Below are 25,542 nucleotides of genomic sequence, written 5' to 3'. Positions count from 1 at the left end.
GTAGTAAAAGGTTTGTTGAATATGATATGCAATAACATTCTACCTTTGATGTGGGTTGCAGGCTTTACACTTTCATGTGTCAAGAGTATTTAGCAGTTTATTTAAACAGTTAGAGCAGATTTTCTTTATTATAGTAGCCTAGGCCTATTCAAGTTTCCTAATCGGCATAAGGAATAACTGGCTGTTTAAATTAATTTTGCATCAAAAAAGCATTTTAATATTGGTAAAGGTCATTACAACTTTTGTGAAGCATCAAATCACTGTCATGCTTGCTGTCAAAAAGTGCATGACTGCATAATTTATTATTTCTTTAAAAATAAAACTGTACCTCTATTATCATACACAAATTGTACTAAAGCCGGTTCTGAAAAGTTTGTATCTAAAAATTCCCTATTAATAAATGTTCTCATTAAACCCCTTGGGGAGAGAACCACCCCGTGACAGTCTTTGTACTTTAATTTGGAGTGCAGATTAAGTTTTATTTAAAAATGTATTTTAAACTTAAACTAAAACTATGTATATTTTTTCATTATTTTTTTTACTATTTTACTTTTTTCCCAAGTGTATATACTGTAACTACTACTGTAAGAAAATATCAGAATTCGGTACATACTTTCAGTATTAACTTTGATTGAAAAGATCCGATCTAATCCTGTTTATATGAAATAAGCCTGCTCCCGAGCAGGTATGAGCTACCAGAACTGTTGCTATGACAACAACTATTGGATGAGTTTTGAAGAACGAAACGATGCTGGATCATGTCAAACATAATAGCCATATACAGCTAAGTGAGTAGTCCCCATACAAAAAACGTACCCTTGGACATGCTAAAGGAAGGTAGAAGTTACACGAGTGTTTAACCAAAAGAGAAAAGTTAAAATGTTAATCCCTATCTGAGAAAATAGTGTAGTGAGGGGTTTTACAGCCTTAAAACATCTATAATAATTGTAAAAAAAATAAAGTGGACTACTTTGTGGATTTCACCTATTGCAAGCTATTTTAAAGCTGGAGTCTAAAAACCAGCATCTCTAACCACACAACATGTCAAACCTTGAAGCAGATGAGCTACAGCAGATAACAGTATGGATATTTACAAATAGTGAATGAAATGTCTGGAGATTGAACATCAACAATATGTATACATGTGCTTAGACATTGGCTGTATGATAGGTGTTAATAATGTATGATACCCATTTTAATAATGAATGTTATGCAACAGACGATAAAGTATAGCTAGCGGTTCTTTTAACTGACTGTTGTCTTTAGTTAACTTCAACATAACGAATTCTTTTACTACTTACCATGATATGAGCTACAGCAGCAGAACAGCTTTGAAAGGTTTGCAGAAAAAGCAGAAAAGGTTTGCCTGTTCTGATGAGTCTAGAGTTTCGTTCAATGACAGTGACAGCAACGTTCAGACATTGGTGTGAATAATAATAAAGGGTGGATCCATCTTATCTTATTATATCAACGGTTTAAGATACTGATTATGGGGCTTTTTCTTGGAACACTTTGTGCCCTTTAAAATCAGCTGAGGATCATTAAAATGCCACAGTCTACCTGAGTAGTGTTGCCGTGCTGACCATGTCAATTCCTTTATGAACAACCCAGTGCTGATTAAATATTGGATAAGACACGTGCAGAGTTATTGTTATCTAGCTTGTTGGGTTGGATACATTAAACCATTTGCTGGTTGTTTTTTTAACCTTTGCTGGGTCAAACAAATCTATTCATTCATTCATTTTCTTTTAGGCATAGTCTCTTTATTATTCTAGGGTCGCCACAGCGGAATGAACCACCAACTTATTCAGCACATGTTTTACACAGTGGAAGCCCTTCCAGCCGCAACGCATCACTGGAAACATCCATACACTTCCATTCACACATACACACTCATACACTACGGTCAATTTTAGCATACCCAATTCACCTGTACCTCAGGTCTTTGCACTTGTGCGGGAAACCGGAGCACCCGGAGGAAACTCACACGAACATGGGGAGAACATGCAAACTTCACACAGAAATGCCAACTGACCCAGCCAAGGCTTGAACCAGCTTCCTTCTGTATCACAAACCTATGTTTTAGGTTATTAATTTTAGGCATTTCGATTGTTTATTCTTCTCTAGATACTGCAGCATGCTGGTTCCAAACTTATCTGACAAATCCAATAGTATCTGGATGCGGCCTTGATGCAAGCTGAGATTGCATATCTCAGAGATGCAATGTCAGACACAATGCACTCAATGAAGCAATGGACCACTGTGATGGGGCAGGGTTAGGGGTGGGGTTTGGTGTGGGCATTAAAAAGCATTGCATGCAGCCCAGACTGCGACTGCACCACATCTGCATCCAGACCCCTCTCGACAAATAAGACACAAATCTGAGTCATTCTCGTAGAATGAAACCATTCATTTTATACCAGAAATAAAAGAAGCTTCAGGAGACAAAGTAATATTTCCCTACAGAACATGTATGTTGCAAATGTGCGGTCAGTACAAATTGAATGAATACCTCACTGAGACGACTCATTTCATCAGTCATATTGATTTGTTCGCTCAGTACAACAGTCAAACTAGAGTGGAATACCCTCACAAAATGTCTGGAGATTCAACACCAAAAATAAATTTATACGTGTGTTTAGACAGTGTGACCACATGGTAAGTGTAAATAATGGATGATAACAATGTAAATAATGAATGTAACAGATGATAAAGTCTAGCATTCCTTTAACTCACCTTGGTCAGTACTCTTTAGTTGACCCCAACATATCAACATTGTTTAGTACTTAACATTTATTCATTCATTCGTTTTCCTTCGGCTTAGTCTCTATTTCAGAGGTCACCACAGCGGAATGAACCGCAAACTATTCCAGCATTAGTTTTACGCCGTGGATGCCCTTCCACCTGCAAACCAGTATTGGGAAACCACTATACACACTCATACACTGCAAGCATTTTAGTTTATTCAATTGAAACCGGAGCACCTGGAGAAAACCCACGCCAGGGAGAACATGCAAACTCCACACAGAAACACCAACTGGCCCAGCCAGGACTCGAACCAGTGACCTTCTTTATGTGAGGTAACAGTGCTAAACATTGAGCCACCACGCAGCCCATTTAAATATTAAAACTGTGTTAATTATTACTTCTCCTGCTTGAACCTTTTATTCTGTTGACTGATAATTTGAATGATAAGAACAAAAACATGTAAGGAAGATTACAAAGCAAATACCAGTGAAATAACAGTCAATACTCAACCCAGCATTGTGAGTAAAAAAGTAACTCAGCATTTTTCAGTGACCCTGCACATGGGTAAAGATAATTCATCAGGGGTCACCACAGTGGAATGAACTGCCAAATTATCCAGCAAATGTTTTTACACAGTGCGTGCCCTTCCAGCTGCAACTCAGTACTGGGAGACATCCAAACACACTCATCCACACATATACACTACAGCCAACGTAGTTTATTCAATTCACCTGTACCACATATCTTTAGACTGTGGGTGGAAAGTGAAGCACCAATAGTAAACCCCGGCAAAAACACAGAGAACATGCAAACTCCACACAGAAATGCCAACTGACCCAGCAAGGACTCGAACCAGCGACTTTCTTGCTGTGAGGCAGCAGTGCTACATGAGCAACGGTGTCATTCAAAATAACCCAATTAAATGGCCCTGCATTTGAGTGTGGTACAATGTGTATTTATCCAACCCTACAGATTTTATAATTTTACTCAGAAAACTTTACTCAGACCAGTACGTGTGGCACCAACAACCATGCCATGTTCAAAGTCACTTAGAACACCTTTGAATGTCCCCATTTTGATGGGTGGTTTGAACTTCAGCAAATCTCTCTGTCTCCGGGTAATGTTTATAGCATATTGTTGGGTCTGTGCCACTAAGAATTAAGGCAGTCCTGAATGCAAAATAGAAGGTACTACCTGCATTCCAAAATGCTGGATTAAAAAATAGATTGGGGTTATTTTTCAACCCAGTGCTGAATAATTATTGGACAGAACACAAGCTGGGTTATTGTTATTCAAATGTTATACTGGGATTTATACATTAATCCATTAACTGGTTGTTTTTTAGTCAGTACTGCTGTGTCAAACAAGCCCGCATTATAGGTTATTTATTTTAGGAAATAATTAAAAAATAAAAAATAAAACAAACATATTTACTCAGTTGAAGTGTTTATTACAGGATATTAACGTAATCATAAATTTATTCATAAAACAATTTGTCCTCTGTGGCATTTTGAGTAAGAAAATTACGCAGCACTTTTCAGAGTGACCTTGCACATGGGTAAAAGTAATCAAAATAGCCCAATAAAATGACCGAGCAGGCTGAACCCAGCATTTTTAGAGTGTTACAATGTGTACAAACCCAATGACACCACACATGGGTGAGAAAATGGTGAGTTCATTTTTAATTTTGGGGTGAAATATGCCTTTAAGTGAAGATTTAATTACTAATACTAATTTTTGTTACAGATATTTAATTCTAATTCTAATTTCTCACACAAACTAACAAATAACAGAGAGAGTCTAGATTTAGCATTATATCTTGCTACACTGTAAAATCAAGCAGTGCATTTAATGAAATGAAATTTGTACATTTGACTTACTTTTTTAATGAAAGTTTGTTAACTCTAATTTAAACAAGTTATGTGAACTCACAATTTCATTGAATTTGACTGAACTTAAACTGAATGAGTTCACCTAACCATCTAGATTTCTAGTTTCCAGCATGTTTCGTGTCAGACTCGAAAATACATTGTATGTGACTGCGAAGCATTGTGTTTCGTTGAGATTTACTGTGGTTTCTGTAAGATTTAATTGTAAAATTCTACCAAGTCAGATTACAGATCCAGTTAAGTCAACAATCTTAAATAGTCATAAGTAACTGGCACTCAATATACAGTAAGTAGGGGATATTTTTAATATATTAGTAAGAAATAAATACTTAATACAATAAAGTTACAATTACTTCAAATTAAGATAATGAATTAGCACAATTCAATTAATTGAGCACTCTTGGGGGTGTTTTTATCCACTCTGGGGTGATTTTGTGTCCTAATTTGGCCATAACTTTTTCTGTGTTTCAGCTAGCTGAATGATTTTTGGTGACAAATCCTTTTTTGACACATATTTTCAGAATTTTAAAAAAAAAATTAACGATACACTTTGGGCAATTTTACTACCCTTTTGTTATGTCAGGGATGAAAACATCCACCTAATTAAACTGCTACAAAAATAAATATATTTTTCTAAAATTTTAACATAAATCTGTTAATCAACATCAGTCCTGAGCAAGACTACTAAATTGCTTAGAAAATTACAGGATTTAAGTGTTTAAATTTCAAATTCATAAATGATGTCACTGATTTGTTGAAAAGCACACAAAATGACGTATTTTCAATATAAAATTATTGTGAACCGGATTTTTTTTACCTTTTATCAAAGTCTTGGACAGCATTGCCTTTGAAGCCTTGTTTTTGATTGATTTTCTTTTTTTCTCTCCCTAATTTACCGTTGTTTTTGCCCCGTTGACTTCCATTATCACCACATTTTTTGATTACAAAACCATGACACCATATAATAATGCATTTTTGATTGTTGGTGGTTTTCCTTGTTGAGAAGAGGTAAAAATTGTAATTTTTACTGTTGATCATCAGTTGGCACCATTAACCCTTTAGGCCTGTGCAAAAAAAAAAAAAAAAACCTTTTGGATTTTATATGGAGTATAACAGGTAATTAAAGTGTGTATGCGTGTCTGTGAGTGTGAGATTAACATTTATACACTTACCTTGATGTGTCTGAGACCTAAATATGCATCTCAGCTCTCAGAACTACATGTACTAAATAAGAACCAAGCCTGTGTATTTATGCACCATCAAATGAGTTTATAATGGAAGTCAATGGGGCAAAAACAGCCACCACCAGTAATATTGGGAGAAAAAAATTTAATCTAACAATGTATCAAAGCCAATATTGTTACTAATCGTTTACATGTCCAAGACTGTGATAAAAAGTAAAAGAATCCAGTCCACAACTACTTTTTATATAGAAAATACACCAATTTGTGTGTGTGTTTTTTTTCACCAAATCAGTGACATAATTTTTGAATTTGTCTATTAAAGAGTTGAAATCCTGTAATTTTCTAAACAATTTTGGAGTTTTGATTATGACTAAGGTGTTGATAAACAGATTCATGCAAAAAATAAATAAATAAATACGCATTCATCTTTACAGTGTACCTTGAAATGTATCCTTCAAAAACAGCAGTTTTTCAACTTACAGATGTAGCCTTTGCATTCGCTGATTAGATATCTGTGCCAAGGCACAACTGAAAAGATGTACCTAATAAAGTGGCCTGCGAGTGTATATGTCACATAATAGCTCAAAATATCTTTTAGGAGCTGAGTGGCCTGGAGCAAAGATGGCAGGTTGCATGTTGTGTACTTCAAGGGCTGAATACACCAGCTGAGCATCTGCTATTGAGATGAATGGAAATGTTAACTCTCTCTCCAGGTATTCAGACCTCCTCAGGTGTAACTTATGTGTTAAGCATTGGGGTCGAGATCACATTTAAACATCAAATCACATTATTGTATTTGCTGTATCTTCTCCCCAAGGACAAACATGGGCACAATCACATTAAAATGATTGGCACCAGTCAAACGTTATCATATCAAAACATGCGCATGTCTACTTGAGTGTTGAAATCTATTACTATATTGCCATTTGGCTCCCTGTCAGACATATGTATAGCATTTGAATTTTTTTTCTACATAAAATACACTGCTGCTAAACGTGTTGGGTTGTGCGCCTGTCAGCATAAAGGTCATTTCAACTAATAAAGTGGTTTCAGCACTCATAAAATCTGTATGTTAATTTAATTCAAATCTAGAATCGGAAGTTATTGAAGTTATTCACAATTTATTCACCACATATTTTATATAACACCCAAGCTTTATCATAATAATTCTATTGCTTGTACACTATATGAAAAAAGTCATGTCATCGATTCCAGTGGTAAGAGCAACAAATAATAACTGGACTACTAGTTAATCTCTTGAAAAGTTGGCAGAATGTTGATTTTTCTAATGAATCATGTGTTGAACTGCATCCCATTCACCACAAATACTGCAGAAGACCTACTGGAACCTGCATGAACCCAAGATCCTCACAGAAATCAGTCAAGTTTGGTGAAGGAAAAATCATGGATTGGGGTTGCATTAAGTGTAAGGGTGAGAGATCTGCAGAGTGGATACAACATTAACAGTCTGAAGTATTAAGACATTTTTGCTGCCCATTACATTACAAACCACAGGAGAGGGCAGATTCTTCAGCGGGATAGGGCTGCTTCTCATACTTCAGCCTCCACATCAAAGTTCCTGAAAGCAAAGAAGGTCAAGGTGCTCCAGGATTGGCCAACCAAGTCACAAGACATGAACATTATTGAGCATGTCTGTGGTGAGATGAGGGAGTAGGCATTGCAGATGAATTCAAAGAATCTTGATGAATTCTGGCTGTCCTGCAGGAACGCTTTCTTTGCTTTTCCAGATGACTTTATTAATAAGCTATTTGAGTAATTGCAAAGATGTATGAGTGCAGTCCTCCAAGCTCATGGGAGTCATACACAATATTAATGATTTTTCCACTGCTCCATGACTTTATATTCTATACTGTACATTATTTCTGTTAAGAGACAAGACTTTTGTCTAGGCAAAGTCAGACCTTACTGTTGTAATTAAATAATTAAAAATCAAAGCATGATCATATTTTATTTTGGTAAAATAAGCGTAATCTAGAGGCCTTTGCCTTTCATACAAGCCAACTCTGATACCAAATGATCAGCTAGATGTAGTAGTCAAGGGGGCGGTGTGTGGATTCAATCTGCCACCAACAAATCACTAGATTCATTGCTTGATTTATTTATTTATTACATGAAATCTAGCTTAGTGCACAGTTAATTTGCTGTTAAAATAAACTTGTATAACTATAAGAGCCATTTTGTATCTCTCAAAACTATCTTTTAGAACCGTTCTTCTTTTTATGAAGGATATTTTGGTAATGTAAAGAATTCACTTTTCTAGTATAGAGAAGCTTGTGTGCAGTGGAAATTTTCACTGATAATAAAAGTTCTTTTTGCAGCCATTAGTGCCAATAAAGAACCTTTATTTTTAAGAGTGTGTTCGATATAGTGCTCATCATTATCTCCTCACTTCCTTAAAGCTGCATGAATTCAACAAACCTGAAAAAATGACAAAAGAAAATCACCCCTTGTATGAAAAATGAGTACTGTCTGTTAGGGGAAATGCTTAAAATAGCTGCTAAAACCTCTTGTGACATTCTCCTTTCCGTTCTAATTTCCGTTAAAATTATATTAGATCCAGACACTATGACAGACAGATAGAAACATGGTGTAGTGGACATAAACAGACCGGCAGGCACACTGCAAGGCCATGGAAAGAGACCTTTATCTTGTTTGTACTAACACGTGCTACAGTATGTTTTTAACATCATTCAGAGAGACATTTAACCTCAGGGAGGTTCCTCATTCATTCACTGAAAAAGGTCTTGAGAGTAACCGTTTTAAGGTTATAGTAAAAAAATAATATACTTCAGAAGGATTCTGAGCACTTGTATATAATCTGTAGAATAAAATACTGTTTAAAAAGCATTTTTATATAATGTTTAGAATTAGGGATGCACAAATCAAATATACATATTTAAAAGAGAATGGTGCAGGAATAACATTCAAGATTCCCTTAAGATTAACGTCTTTGGGAAAATAACTTCTGTGGTAATTAATATTTTACAATCTGCTTGACAATACTTTTACATTTTGCTCTGTAAATTAGACAGCTAAATTGTGGCCTTGGGCTTATGTTGGTCTTATGTTGCACAGCTATGTTTGTGGGAAATGCCAAAAGTACATTTTATGAGTTAAATGGGTAAATGTATCTTTTATTGCAATGATATATTATTTCATAATCATTAGAATATTAAGTAAAGATAATTTTCCATCCAGACATTTTTGTAATTTTCCCACTGTAATTATATCAAACTTATTTACGCAGTAGAAAATATTGGTAAGAACTTAATTTGAACAAGTTTAAAGGAGATTTTCCTAATATAGATTTTTTGAGCCCTCCAGATATTCAAATAGTTGTATCCCAGCTAAATATTTTTTAATTATAACAAACCATTTTTATTTTCGGAAAGTTTATGAATCTCGTAAAACTGTACATTTCCAAAAAAGACCCTTGTGGTTGTGTGGTCCAGTGTTAGAATTAAAAACATGAATTTTAAGCTGTTGTAAATATTTTATGAAAAATTTGGTAAATTCTAACAAGTCATTTGATTAGAAGATTTAGGACTTGCGTTTATTTGTTATGTTTACCACAGCCCTTAATTTCCTCAGTAATTTGAAAAAACCCTCACTCAAAAAATTAACTCATTGAATAAACTCAATGTGCAGGATTTCCATCCAATAGATTTCTTTACCACACCCTAAAAAATATTTACACAAATAAATGCAGTTAAGTTGGTCCAACGTGATGTTATCGAATAAAAGTTTAAATATATTTGTATTTCTATTTAACCTAATTTTTAAGCATATTTTGTGAATCTTCAAACTAAAGTGAAGATAAAACTCTAACAAGTCTTTCTAATAGCTTTAAACACATAAGATTGCTTTTTATTGTCAACATTTCTCTCTCTTAATTCAATCCCATGTTGGGAACTACAAATTCCCTAACCAGATTCCTTCATTTTCAATTCCTTCATGTTGTCCCGACACAAATTGGTTAATTTAACTTGATGGTTTACAAATTTAAGTGTATTGAACATGAAACAAACAAACCGGCCTAAGAAATTACAAGAATTGTTTTGTTTCAGCGCCTTTTAAACAGGTAGTTTGAACAAGCAGCAGTGATCTCTTTTTTTTTTTTCTTTTTTTTTTTTCTTGAGTGCATATGACATTGAGTCAACCTATGGCAGATTGTCCTGATTGGTTTTTAGTGTAATTTCTTTACCACTCTGTGTTCCAATTTACAACTATTTTCTATAGCTCTAATACCAGACTTGCTAAAACAAATCACTATTTTGATCATAAATTGAAAATTTTTTTTAAAAAAACATTCATACATTATAGCCGGCAGCTACAGTAGCTCTCTGCAACTCTCACATGGTCACCCACTGAAGAAAAGCTGCACTCGGTCAGTACCTATATAGGAGACCACATATGAAACCTTGGTTGCTGCTGAAAGGGGTGTTAGTGAGACCAGCAGGGGGTGCTCAACCTGTGATTTGTGTGGGTCCTAATGCCCCAGTATAGTGAATGGGTCTCTATACTGCTCAGTAAGTGCAGTTAAGCCGAGGTCCTGACTCTCTGTGGTCATTAAAAATTGTTATTGATACAATAAAATATGCAATAGTTTAATGCTGCTTTGTCATATAATTTTCACTAAACATGGATTGGAACGATAGCATTAGTAGTGGTAGTGTTACTAGTAGTATAGTAGTAGTAAGAAGGGTGGTGGTGGTCGTGGTGGTAAAAGTAGTAGTCTCTCACAGTTGTAGTACAGATTTAATTTTATTTTGGAAAATGCTTTTTTATTTTACCCAATAAAAATGTTGAATTACGTGACAATGTAGAACTCAATGCCTTCAAGCTAATGAATAAAGCATGGGCTGGTTGCAATATTTTACTTTTCATGCTTTAGCCAATATGCTGATGGTTTTGCATTTATTAAAAATCTGTTTATAAACTGTATAGGTATTTGATACATCCGTGCATGTATAATAGAGGATACAGTGCAGGAATTAGTAACAAGTTTTCCCCCCAGAATTATCTGATTAAATCCTGAATAAAAATGCCAGGAATGTTGCAATATCTCAAACCATCTGCAGAAAGTGGAGTTATTTATTTAGTTTGCTCTGAGAAATTGCTGAATTCATGGCCTCAGCTCATTTGTAGGAGCTTTACAAAGCTTTTATCCAGTTTGATCAAAGCGTTTATTCTCATTTAAAAGCGGACACTTTCAGCAGATCCATTAGTTATTGTTTTAATTGCATGTTTTTTGGATTTTATTCAGACCTTTTGCATTTGCTTTTAGTGGTTGCGTAGTTTCACAGTGAAATGCTGTAAGCCTCCAGTCTCTTGAAGCTTTAGGTTTTACATTGCTTTGTGTGTGTGTGTGTGTGTGTGTGTGTGTGTGTGTGTGTGTGTGTGTGTGTGTGTGCGTGTGCGTGTGCGTGTGTGTGCGTGTGCGTGTGTGTGCGTGTGTGTGAGCGCATATGTGCGTGTGTGTGTGTGTGTGTTTGTGTGTGTGTATGTGTGTGTGTGGAGAGAGAGAGATTACTGTAGATGTACAGTTCAGATTCAGCCTTACAAGAGATTGAGCTGTATGACATCAGCGGAGTGGGCAGCAGATACTGGAAGTTATAAAAACACGTGGACAGTAACTGCAGGAGAGAGCTCTCTCCCTTGGGCTGGAGGAATGTACAGAGAGAAGTGTGTGTGGTTTCATGGATGAGAGAGGTAAAGAAACAGGCAAAACCAGAGAAAGAGTGTGTGTTTGTGTGTGTGTTTGTGTTCTGAGTGGGCTTTTCTTCTGCTGTGAACCTCCTCATTGTTATGCAACTCACAGAGCGAGAGACTCACCCTGGACAGGACAGCAAAGTGTTTTGGAAAAGACTCTCTCTCTCTCTCCTTCACACACACACGCACATACAGACAAATGCACACACCTGGGTTTCAAGGCTGGCTCTTTTCCGAACTCATGTATAAAACACACATACTCCATACTTTTTTAAGCAGTACAGTACCTAAAAATTAAACACAGCATTCATGTTGTTCCAAACTCTGTTCTGTGGCTCATAAATATAGTTATCTTACATAATGTCCAGCATTTAACATTCGGTGAATATAAATGGCCACTCATGCTATGTTTTGGCCTGTCATAAATGCATTTGGATTTATTTGAGTGTTTTTATTGTTTGTGTTTTCTAATTTTTATTTTTTATTTTTTTGACAGGTCATGTGGACATTGTTTTATATATGATTGATAGAATTAAAAGTAAGGGCATTGGCCACAATAGACAGTATTAGACACATTATATGGACTTTTATTTATTTTTTAAATACAACTGAAAAAGAAACAGATAAAACCTTATGGCTTAGAGTATATTGGTTACATAAATATTTGGTAATAATTCGAATTTTGGGGGTGCTACCTTTTAAATAGGGTCTTTTATTATGTCATGAAGTGGTTCTTGTTGTAAATACAGTTGAAGTCAAAATTATTAGCCCTCCTGTGATTTTTTTTTCTGTTCTTTTTCAAATATTTCCCAAATCATGTTTAACAGTGAAACTTATTTTTCACAGTATTTACTATAATTTTTTTTTTTCTTTTGGAGAAAGTCTTGTTTGTTTTATTCTGACTAGAATAGAAGCCATTTTTAATTAAAAAAAATTATTATACAATGATTTGCCTAATTAATCTAGCTTACCTAATTAACCTAATTACTTAGTTTAGCCTTTAAATTGCACTTTAAAGTGCACCTATTTTACCCCTTTTTCAAGATTTGTCTACAGAAGTTTCAGCTCAAAACACCCATCAGATTACTTATTGTACCTTTCAGAAATTTGTAATTTTCAGCTCTGAGCATCTTGCTGCTGTTTCTGGTGCCTGTGCCTTTAATGCTGGTTCTCCCTACCCACCATTCCCACATGCCTGTCAGAGTGTGGCTTAATCTGCGCATCGGCTGCATCAGATAAAAAGCACAGTGACAGACATGATCTCACGTAACATTTGTTAGAAATACTACTGTAAGAACTTTCCCAATGATTATTTGATGTATTTGTTGTAGATGAGTCACATAGAATGTTAATTTAAAGTTCAAGCGCATACACACAAACACAGACACACAGTGCACGTTTTTAACTTTTCACTGTTTTTGCATGACAAATTCGACAGGATACAAGTTAATATCCACTGCTATATGGATATCCGTAATGTTAATGTACAAAATTAACCTGATTTAACATTCACATATCGGGATTAAAGCATCTTCTTTTATAATTGTACTGACATGCGGCTGTGGTGATGAAGATGATAAAATCGCTGAAATTCATTACCAACATGCACAGTTTTAAAAACGTTTTAAACTTATAAAACTCGTTCTTGATCATATTTGAGGATGATTGATGATCACAGAGAGCTGAACAGATCTTTTATTACAAGTTGCTTTGCGCACGTCCGGTGGTTGTCTTTATATCACCCTAATATGTCCGGGACACACTATATCTACACACAATTCTGTCCAAACAGCTTCGAAAAGATGATTTTCATTATACAGTATAGGTGCCCTTTAAGCTGAATGCTAGTATCTATTAGTAGTATAAACTAGTATAAACAGAGGGCTAATAATTCCAACTTCAACTGTATACCTAACAAGATTGTGTTTTCTCAGAGAAATTAATATTAATCAGGACACATTTTATTGAGTTTTTAAAAAAGATATATCACACTTTTATTGTTTTGATGCTTAAAAATCCATTTTTGTTTTTCACCTATTATAACTATTTTGTGTGTATTTTTCACTTTTATTGCTCATTCAGAAGGGCTTCTGCATTCCTCTGAAAAGGTGCCGTAAAAGTACTGAAAGTGTAGTTCATATGACTTCTGGCTATATTAAGTTTTCTGAAGTCATGCAATAACTTTGTGTGAGCAACAGACTGAAATTGAATTTGTTATTCACCGAACAGCTTTCCTTCTGCAGTAGCTGTCAAATCTTATTTGCATTCATGCGCATTCAGATATGACCGCTAGCTGTGTTCACCAAGATAATACAACGATTATTGCCAATAATTTGAGAAAACAATAAGAAAATTAATATTTGATATGACATGGGCAACCATCCTCAATGCAGTTTGCACTGATTTAGCTGTTCGCTTAAACTTGGTTATTTTACAGCTGTTTTATTTGCATCCCAAAAACAAAATGTTATTCAAGAGAAAAAACAAAACAGTTTTTTAAGAGACATTTCATAAATGTCTTAATGTAAGCATTTTAGACCATCTGGAATGCTTATGCCTTCACTACTGCTGTAAGAATGAACTCTGTAAAAGGTTCTCTACAAAAGAGAGGCTTTTTTGGGTAGTCCCTATAAAATTCGCTGGGTATGGAACTATTTTTTTTTTTTATTTGTGGGCCCCTTTTGCCTGGGCCATACGAGTAGGTTGTATGATAAAAGACCTTAGTGGGGCCCCGGATTACAGCCCAAGACTGCATTCCTAATTCCTGATGGCCATGAGGCTTCTTGCATTCCTCATGCACACTTTGGTCTGAGTGGAATAAATGCAATTAAAGCATAAACATGTTTGTGTACTGCACATTTTACTGCGATTATGGTTACTTTAATTATGAGCATAATCACATTAACATAATTACAGTATCCTGTTATATGAGTTCCAGCTTAAACAGCATTGCTTTAATGATATTTTAATGTGTCTTACAAAGGAGCGAGTAATATACATTTTTTTATTTTTTATTTTTTTTTTTTTTTGGTAAATAATGACTTTAATGTCCCTTGTGCAAAACTGCAAAATGACTTCAGAAATGTATAGAATTTAAGGCAACCGTTGGTCTTTTATAGTCGCATGGTGCTGCTTTGGTAAAAGAAGTACTGACGATTCTGATGTTGTTTTTGTTTTTTTCACGAAGTCACGAAGTTTTGGAGCGACCCAAGGGTGAGTGAACAATGACCCAATGTTTATTTTTATGCGGTGAGCTATTGCTTTAGCTTAAGATGTTCCTAAATTCATGCAGCTCACCACAGTCTTTGCGCACGCACGCACGCTCTCACGCAGACTTGATTCTGGGGCGGACTTTAGGACCATGGAGAGTTCTCCCACAACAGCGAGCGCACACAGCGCGTCTTGAAGAGGAAACCCCCACAGGAGCTCTCGCTGCCGGATACCTGAGACATCTCAAATCATCCCTCTGACCGACAAGCGCACGGCGCGCCACGGAATGCGCAGGAGCGACCGACTGTCCGCTGGACGAGGGCGCGCGGTCAAGCCATGGGTCCCCCTTTAGCATATTTGAGTTCTTAATGCATTATGATGTCCTAAAGTCATAGAGACCCCTGGAAATCCTTTGAATTCTCCTTAAGGCAGCGTCTGTTTTGGAATAAACTATCAGCTGGTGAATTTCACGGTTCGGATGGATGATTTGGTCAGATTGCTCATTCATCGTGATGCGCGTTCATTCCGTTTTCAAGTGTCTTATTGACTGACCGCGGATCAATTTTTGGACGTGGGCTGACGGTAAGCTCGCGCTCTGCTTTAGTTACCCATGCGAAGTTTGGAGTGTGTATGTGTGTGTGTTTTTTGGAGAGGTTTGATGGTGATGCGGGGGTGGCAAGTGATTTGCTCCGGCTCGTGAAGATGCCTAGCTTTAGTCTAATCTTTTTTCAAATTATCGATATAATGTAACGAGTTTGAGGTTGAAATAATGACACCTCGGTTTCATCAAGGGAGAGTCAATCCAGTCGGAAATGTGTCCGGGTATTTATTTAAATTCTCTAATGGCTAAATAGCAAATTGTGCTTTGTGAAAAAGGGAATGCGCCTTATATTTATCAGAAGGATTTGATTGTATGGCACTATTCTCATGACTATTCAGCTTTCACCCACCTTCATATTTCTATTATTAATACAAGCGCATATTTTGGATAAAAGCGTCAGTTGTTCGAAAGTGAAGTGTTTTCCTGTCCTACTTTTACACTTATTTTTCGATACCAATGAGTATAGATGGGGTTATTTCGTATTAGGCTACTGGAATCACAGTAATAGTCTATACTCTAATTAGAATAGTATTGAGATTAATGAGCATTATAAACAAACTCATGAGTAAAATCCGAATTCAGGGCAGACATGCTTCATTGACGTGAAAATAATTGCAGTGTTGAAACGTATTTATGACTTTACAAATATGCAAAATGTGTTATTTATTTTTTCAAATTTGACCAAATATTAATGTATAACATTTGTTCCTATGGTGTTTGCCCATACCTAAGCAATAATGTAATCTGGGAATAGCATCTCATTGGGAGGCGCGGAGTTTTCATACGCACAAAAAGAAAATGAGATTTAATCGAGGTTTCATTACTGAAAAGAAATCAAAGGTTTACCATTTTACCTCACTTGTACCTCTTTGGTAAACCACTGATATACCTAATTATATTTTCGGTTTGGTTTGGCGCTAAATAAATTTAGAAAACGCAGGGTGATGTGCGGCATCGTTTGAGAGATGGCTTGTTTAAAGGCGGTGTTTGCGGGAGTATTGCACCCTCCTGCGGTGGTACGGACAGAACACACGCACACACACACACAAACACACACTCACTCTCTCACACACACTGCAGTGGCGTCTGATCACAGTCTGCAAGAGAGAGAGAGAGAGAGTGCGCATGAGAATCTGTGCCGACAGAATCTGGCTGCTATACATATTAGACCTCTGGTGGGCTTTTCACACTTGAAATTGTAAAGCCTGGGTCATTTTTATTCCTGGGCTAACTGAATTCCTGCTGGGTTACCTTGTTAACTGCTTCCCACTGCTCATTCAATACACTGGGTTGGTATTTATTACCGGGTGGGTTACCAGAGTTCACGCTTGTCATTTGTGAACGGAGAGTTACTGCTCATATTTGCATATTTATAAGGTCAGTTATTGATTGGACAAATACTGCACAGGACCTTTGATGTAAACTTTGAGGTCCTATATTGTAAAATGCCTCTTCTTCAGTCAGCGTAACGCGTTTGAGTCAGTGTTGAACCTCTTAAACATTTTCAACAAAACGCATCGTGAGAGTTAATGTTGCATTAATATTTAAGGAGGCAAGCCATTGTCAGTTGTTTATGCTATTGTTTATGATTGACTGACTTAAACTAAACAACTTAACAGTGCACTTTAATAGGCCATCACACTATTTGGCTTACCATGCTTGAAATTGTTATCCTATTGTCATTATACTTTGTTAAGGTTGGCTTATTTTGGGTTGTTTCATACTGTACATTTATAAACTATATGTTAATTTACTTATTTGCATATTTATGAGGTTAGTAACTTTGAACAAATACAGCATGCACTGTTTTAACAACTGCTTGTTCTTTAATGTATATACTCATTAATACTGTAGCTTTGCTCTGGGTTTATTACGCCTTATGAAACATGCATCAAAATTAAACTATTAATAAACGTTATTGTTTATGTGCCCCATTAAGAAATGTTAGACCTTTCAATCAATAATGTGCTGTACCTGTTTGTGGTTGTGAAATGTTTGCAAAGGTTTCAAAGTGCATAACAGAAAGTTATAGTCACTTAAATGAAAGATTGAATTCTGAAATGCAGAAATGAGTCATCATCGATTGGATTTTTACTTCCGTAACTGCGCAGATCTATGGCAAATTTGCATAATGCCAGCCTGTGGTACAGTATTCATTGGCTGCCTGCAAACAACATCTGCTTTGACCCGCCTTCAAACACTTTTGTCAACATAATGTTGAGCATTTATTGTTAAGATAAATGCTTTTTCTAGCATGACTCACTTTCACAATAATAATTGCAAAACAAATTTTATCTTATGCACTGATGTTTATGATAAGAGAATTCACAAGAGTCACTGAGCATGTGTGCACACTCAATTAAACTCTGGCACTTTCAGCTGTGACAAATCTGAATGCATCTGATTGGCCATTGTGCACATAAGCTCAAAGAAAAGTGTGTAATTGGTTATTAATCTCTAAACTTGCCACTGAAAAACATCCTGCTAAAGTCAATCTTCTGATGAAGGTTCAGTTGATCAGCTATAGTTCTTCCAGTGTTTCATCATTGGACTAAAGCTCAAACTAATGTTGTAAAAATGACACCATCTTTACTGTCCTACTGTTTCTTCTTTGAGAAATGAGTTGAGAAATGGGGTCAGTTTTTTTTTTTATTAATTATTTTTTATCTTAAATGTTTGTAAAACTAGTGATTTTGCTGGTTGTTTAAACTGCTTAATTGAAATTAGCAGAATCAACACTACACTTGAGAGTCAATCTAGGGCCATACACTTTAAAAAAATGTGGGGTTCCACACAATTCATGTTGTCCCAATACAAATTGATTTAAGTTAACTTGCGCTTTTAACAAATTTATGTGTGTTGAACATAAAAAAATTAAGTTGTCCTGATGAAATCTCAAGAATTTTGTTGTTTCAGCTCATTTTAAAAAAGTATATACTGTATATATTTTTGAGTGTATATACTTGCAAAATAAAGTTTTTCAAACAAAAAATAAAGTATTGAGCAAAAATAATTAAATGCAAATCTCCAAAAGTTGTAATTTGTAAATTAATTTGAAAAATAAAAATTAATTTTGCTAACAACAATAAAGAACAGCAAAGGGAAATTTAAGTTTTGAGAAATAAAAATGAAATTTGCAAACAAAAAAAAACTGCAAATAAAAATCAAGTAGTGCAAAAAAAAAACCTAACATTTTAGCAATGAAAAAAACCCGATATTGATTCTTTCTCTTGTCGGCTTAGTCCCTTTATTAATCTGGGTTTGCCACAGTGGAATGAACCGCCAACTTTACCTGTGGGGGAAACCGGAGCACCTGGAGGAAACCCATGCGAACACTGGGGGAACATGCAAACTCCACACAGAAACGCCAACTAAGCCGAGGCTCGAACCAGCGACCCAGTGACCTTCTTGCTGTGAGGCGACAGCACTACCTACTGCGCCACTGCGTCAACAAAAAAATAAAATAAAAAAATAAATAAATAAAAACCGATATATTTTTGCTAAACATTTTTTATAGCATTGCTTTTACAAAACCAGTCCTGTCAATTGCAATTCTTAGACTTACTGGGCTATAAGACCACCTTCGTAATACTGTCTCCAGGTGTTGACGCTGTTTAAATGGAGGCAGGTACGGGCCTGCCGTAAACGCCCAAGTTCCCTTGACTCCGCCCCCTTGTCATATCAGGGCCACAAAGTGAAACGCACTGTAACTTGAAGTGCAAAGTGCAAACATCATCACAAACTCATGGTTGACTAAAAAGCAAATCAAAACAAGCATTGCAATTGACTGGATGCATTTTGTAAAAGCAGTGCTATAAAAACGTTTTGCAAATATAAATTGTTTTTTTTTTTTTTTTTAACAGCAAATATTTTAGGCTTTTTTTTTTTTTTGCACTGCTTGATTTTTATTTTATTCATTTATTAATCTTTTTTGTTTGTTATTCCTCAAAACTTAATCTTTCCTTTGCAGTTCTTTATTTTTTTTAGCAAAATCTTTTTTTATTTTTCTAAAATTTATTTTCAAATTGTGATTTTTGGAGATTTGGAATTTGTGTTTATTTATTTATTTTTTTCTCGATACTGTATTTTTTGTTTGCAAAATTTTATTTTATTTTGCAAGTATATGCTAAGTATATATGGCCCTAGATTGACTCAATCAATATATCAATTATCAAGAGTTTATTGTGAACTGCTTATTTGTTTCATGTTTAATCCACACTGAAAAAAATTATGTCTGCAAAATTGTAAATCCAAATTTTAATTATTAATAAATTTTAATTGTTAATTGTCCAATTGTTAATAAAAAAGTAAATCCAATGAATTTTCTTTAAATATTTTTTTAGTGCACTTAAATTTGCAAAAGTAATTAAGCTAACTCAATCAATTTGTGTTGGGAAAACGTGAAGGAATTTTGTTGAACCCAGCATTTTTTTACAGTAGAGAGTTTTCCAAACCTTTAAAATTGCACAAAATTAACACATTTGTGCAGCTGCACTACATTCTCACCTCATAGAGACTAAACATGTGCAACATACAAAGCTCAAGCATAATTAACGAGCTACCACTCTGTTTTTTAATTGCTTCAAAGTTGCTAAACAACTCTCGGTAATAATGTAACACTGCATAACTTGTCAATTTATACTGCTTTACTCTCTGTGTAAAAGCCTTAAGCAGGTCTTCATAACTCAGGGTTAAAAGCCTCGTTAACTTTCCTTTAAAATAAGTGTGAAAGTTGTTTAACCCAGAGTTAAAAGTGGCCTTAACCTAGTTAAGTGTAGCATAAAGAGCCTTTCGGCTGGCCCAATGTTGCTGTTACAATCCAAGTTTTATGTGAGCACACGCCCTAGGCATGAGGATTCTGCTCGTCATGGATGCAGATTCATAAACACACTGCCCTCTTTTACCACTTCCCCCCCACAAATATTCTCTATCAAACATGTACACTTCCTCCATTTTATGCATTATCAGAGTAAATAATCAGAGTAAATCTCCTAATGCTAATCATTACTTTAGGTTATTCCCTCAAACGTGTGCCTAGAATACACAGATGAAACGCTGGCGAAAATTGTCTTTGACAGCGCCATTGACTCCTCTTAAAGGAACTGTCACTCAGGTTTGAATGTGGCATGGGGCACAGCCCGGGTTTATTGTGTCAGCATGTGTGTGTGTGTGTGTGTGTGTGTGTGTGTGTGTGTGTGTGTGTGTGTGTGTGTGTGTGTGTGTGTGTGTGTGTGTGTGTGTGTGTGGCTATAAAGAATGCATCTAGTCCTATTGCCTTGGGTGAGTTTGAAGATGGCCCCACACACACTTCCCTACTTAAGTTTCCGAAGAGATCTGGCTATATTGCATGCCATCACCACCGGCGTTTGGATGGCCTATTAATAAACAAGGCATGTTCTGTCATGGGGCTCATACTGAATGGCCAGGAGCATCGGTTAGCCACTTGTCGATAAAATCTGCGAGGAAGAATCTGCACGAGAGCCAATATGCGTTCAAATGCACTTTGATGTGATGTGGCCGTTTGACTGTGAGCGGTGCTGAAAGAACAGCTCCCTGTTTCAATGAACTACAACACATCTGTCACAACCTTCTTTGCCTTGATACATCAGCAGGCCACTAAAATGACGAAACCGCTATGACTGATGCACCCGGATCCGTGGGAAGCCAAAAGTCATGTCTCTGGCATTTTGATGAAAGCACGCATGTGTAATTTAAAGCTTGCGTTGCAGAATCCACACTCGGATTGAGCTCCATATTGCAGGCTTCTGAGGCTGTTGCGCTTTTGCATTCGCAGAGCCAATCGTTGCTGTTAAATGGCTCAATCTTGGATGAGGTTAGCGCCGGAAGTTTTTGCTTTTCTCTGACTCTATGAAATAGAGTTGTATTGTTTTCCCGGCGAAGAAAACACACTCTTGAGACCCCCCTTCCCGGTTTCTCAGGGACCACTTTACTGGGCACAATATCAATAAGAAGCCTCTCGCTATCTGTGTGTATGTGTACATAATGAGGAGAGTATGCTGTGGGAAAGCCCTCATTATAAAACGGTTTGAGCTCTCAGGCCATTAAAGTCAAGTACGGCGAGTGAGGAAGCGAGTCGAGGATACTCAGGTGGATTGCTAGATGATTGAAACAATAAGCTCATTCTCTATTGTCTTGTTGGTAATGGTTACTATTGGAATCTTTCAGATTGAGGGCTCTTGTCAGCTCATATCTTTGCGATGTTTGTGACATCAGGTCTTTTCTGATTGATTGGATCTCAAAGAATGGTGATCGACCGGTAACATGAAAAAAGAACGCATCGATTTGGCTTGGTGAGAAGTTGTCGGTCTTTTGGGGCAGCGAATGGTGGTTTCCTGACCTTGATAGCGTGCTTTATGTTTAGAGGTGAGGCTTCACGCATCAGAGGTTTCTCGTCCTGTATTTTCATATCTCATGTAGCGAATTTCAATTTGAAGGGCGTACAAACGACACATGGCCGCAAATAAATAAATACAATGAGTTCATTTATTCATATTGTTGTGTGCATCGAATATACAAGGCGATTCTCATTGATGCATGCACACAAACTCATTTACAGCTGGTTTTCCTGTTGCTGATGAAGTCTGACATGCAATCTTTCCATGTTTTTTTCCTCTCCAGCTCTCTCCCTCTCTATTACTGTCACTTTCTCTCTCCCTTAAGACTGTCAAACTGTCAGAATCCTCGCTGATTCCCTCTGAATAGTACTGAAACCTGCAGTGTGTGAATCCGTATGAGTGTGTGTTTGTATAGACCCAATTTAGTCTCGCATGTAAGTATGATATAAAGGGGCATTTGCAGTACAGCTAGAGTTTTTGATTTTTTACAGCACTTCCCATGTTGATTTGAAACCTATGATTGTTCATTTGTTCGTTATTGATTGCAGATAGAGAGTAAAAGGCAGCGCCTGATCTCTGTTTGCAGCTTTAAAATTGCTCAGTTTTATCTATGTGACTTACAGTGGCCGCAATTTGGGAGAAGACTCATTTTTTGCTACTCTTCTGCTATTTAACCTTGAAGCGTAAGCTCATGACAAATGCAATGGATTCTAGTGCTGACAACCTTTGATGGAATTGGGAATCTGCCTCAATTTTCAGCCCTCTTCTTGTAAATGAGATGGTGCAGTCATTTACATTGGCGAAAGTGAGTCAGAACCATGTCATCAGATAGAAAAGTACTCCCATAATGACAATCACAGTAATTCTAAAGGCACCGGTCAGGGTGAAGATTTAGAACGAGCTTGGATACTAATTTCCCATAGGAAAAGACACATTTAAACAACATCCTGTACAGTGAGCTTCTGAAGCCTGATGAAAATACAGTGCAAAACACTCCATTTTCTATTGGAATGTCAATTTGAGGGAAAGTTTAATTGAAAAATTAATGACTTGCAGATTGTCTTAGTATTTGGTTTGTCCTCCTTTCGCTATAATGGAAGCAGCACTTGAGCTGACACGAACTTCGCAAGATTTTGTAAAACCTGATAATCAAGGTCTCTTGAATGATTCGAGAACATCTTGTGCTTAAATGCAAGAACATTTTACCTTTTGTACAAGGGAATTCACATGGTCAATTTGACAAATTTGCTCATTAGTGACCTGGTAATACTTACAGAATCTTACCTATTTATTATTCATTCTTATAAAAAAAAGCCCAGATTTCCAAAGCAGCCGCACTGTGTACTCACTTTTTTAATGAATCAATTATAGGTCTTAATAATGATAGGCTGTAATTGCTGTTGACTTTTGACCTTCTGAACAAAGCAATTGTATGATTCAGCACGAGAAACCAAATCCATTAAACTCAACTGCAGTGTTTATTAAACGCAACCACAGTCTGCTACAAAAAAATAGGTCACATCTTTTAGCTTGTGAAATTCAAGAGTGTCCTCCTCAAACTGAAATTGTTGCAGCATGAGTGAAGGGTATGGTTTGGAGTTGTGTCATCATACTAAGGATTGATTGAAGTGGGGTGTGTTAAAAATTGAACACACTGTTATAGGTCTTTCTGGGATTGGATTGGTTTGGACGCTGCAGTATCGTTTGGTGAGTAATGACACTTATATTCTGCTAGACATTATTGGACTTTTTGTCTTTGTGAGGTTTTTCTGTTAATGACACCCTGAGTGTTTTCAGAATAATTATTGTGTCTCCTTTCCTCTCTTCAATTTCATTGTATTCACATGAGGAGAATTATACTGCTGTTTTTTTTTCAAGAACTTAATGGAATTTTCAATAAAGTCATTCAATCTAAAAACATCGTAGATGAAGGAAAATAAAAACTAGACAAGCGAAACGATTGTTAACATACTGTAATAGCACTGAGCATTAGTATTAAATTGGATTGCATAGCTCTGATAATTGGCAGGAATTTACTGGGAAAGTTTGAGCTCATATTGAAATCGCTGATGTTACATTTCGGTACCTCAGCAAATCAGACCGCTGTTTGAGACGCCATTGAGTGCCTCTTCTGAAACTCAAGAGGGAATACTTGTGAGATTACTGGGGTCTTTTTCAGCTGACAAGCCTGAGAAGCAAGAAACTGAAATGATTTAGCCAACAATGGTATTCTCAATTGTATATTAACCCAAACAGTAAACCAGAATGTATTGATTGAAACTGATCATTAACATACAAATTGCTATGGCCCCATGGCTCACTTCTTAAGCAATTGTGCTTGAAAGAAAACTTGAGTTAAAAAAGGCCATTACGTTTTTTTTTTTTTTTCTCTTCCCTTTTTTGATTACAAACCGTCCGAGAAATTAAAACAAAAGCAATTGTGCTGCGTTTATGAAATATCAATCATACTTATTCTTGCACGTTTGTCAAAAGCAGTCCTGCATAATTAAACACCGCAATAAAATGTTTAGATAACAGTAGCATCTGTTTCTAAATAAATTAAGCTTTTATTTGATGTCATTGTTATTTAATTTCCAACTTATCATCACAGCCAACTCTCACTGAATTCTTGTTTGTACGATGCTAACTAATAACCAACACCTTTTCTTGACAACTGTGTAACATTAAATAAGCATAACACAACTAATATAAGCATTAAGTCATTAAAATAGTGTAAATTAAATTGTCTTTATTTTATAATGCATAATAGATACTACATAGTATTCACTACATGAGTAGTTACTAAATAAAAATACTTCGAAAAGCAAACAAACACAACTTTTAATTTGATAATAATGTAATAATCTGTTAGCAAATGGTATTTAATTTGAAGGAGCTAAAATGCACAAATAACCCAGCAAACAATTTTGTATTTAATAGATGTCTAATTGACATCTAAATGTAGACAGATTGGCTAAAGCAAGGCTAAACCTTTCTGTGAAAATCTAATAGACATCTTAGAGTAGCCCAAAACTTGACTAGTCATTTAATAGACAGATTAGACAGACTTTATATGTGTAGTCATTCATTTATGTTTATCTGATGACTAGTCTAGTTTTGGGCTATACTTAGACATTAGATTTTCACTGACAGCCCAAATTTGGGCTTGTTTTAGCAAAGAAGATTATGTCTATTAGATGTCAATTAACCATCTTTTAAAAACAAAAAATGGTTGCTGGGAATGAACAAAGATGAACGAATACTGTGAGAAACATATTGTTCATTGTTATTTAATGCTAGTTATTGTTAGCGAACCTTCATGTAAATCCTTATCACGTAATTCATGTATTTATTGTGTGCTAAAATGGTTGAAAAGCTTCAAGCTGTATACTTTATTATGGGGTAGATCTATAAGTAACCACTTTCCAGCAAGCTACACATTACTCAGAACACCTTAGCAACCACATAGCAACAGAAACAAGACTGTTCAATGCTGCAGCCAGAATATAAAAATAGTGTTTCAACTTTTCCAGTATCATCTATGCAGCAAACTAATATAAATTCATGCATATGTGTATGTCATTTTTCATGCAGCGCAGGACAATGTGGTTCTTGCATAAATGGCTCATTTGACTAATTTATCCATTCATGGTATGCCAGTGGCAGGTTTCCCAGTCATGGAAAACCAGAGAAATTGGTGATTTCTAAAGCCAAAAAAAAAAAAGTCCCGGTAGTTGATTAAATCTCAAAAATCACAGAAAGCTTTATAAAGAATTCTTGTGTAGCCAATGCCTTTAACATCATATAATACTTTTTCAGTG

General features: G+C 35.9%; 1 protein-coding gene across 8 annotated transcripts in view; it reads left to right on the top strand.

The window, feature by feature from the left end:
* Nucleotides 1–25,542, top strand: part of il1rapl1a (interleukin 1 receptor accessory protein-like 1a) — a 269,892-nt gene that overhangs the window by 86,431 nt on the left and 157,919 nt on the right. For 4 of the 8 annotated variants that reach the window (XM_087266967.1, XM_087266960.1, XM_087266969.1 and 1 more), the window contains exon 1: nt 14,974–15,346. The exons of the other annotated variants lie outside the window; for them this stretch is intronic. The gene's annotated coding sequence lies outside the window, so the exon portion shown is untranslated. Of the gene's footprint in view, nt 1–14,973; nt 15,347–25,542 lie in introns of those variants that run through there. 8 annotated transcript variants of the gene reach the window in all.

The sequence above is a fragment of the Danio rerio genome, chromosome 9 (assembly GCF_052040795.2).
Source record: "Danio rerio strain M-AB ecotype USA chromosome 9, GRCz13ab, whole genome shotgun sequence".
Lineage (NCBI taxonomy): Eukaryota > Metazoa > Chordata > Actinopteri > Cypriniformes > Danionidae > Danio > Danio rerio.
The sequence above is the reverse complement of the archived record's forward strand: the minus strand, read 5'-3'. Positions and strand labels throughout refer to the sequence as shown.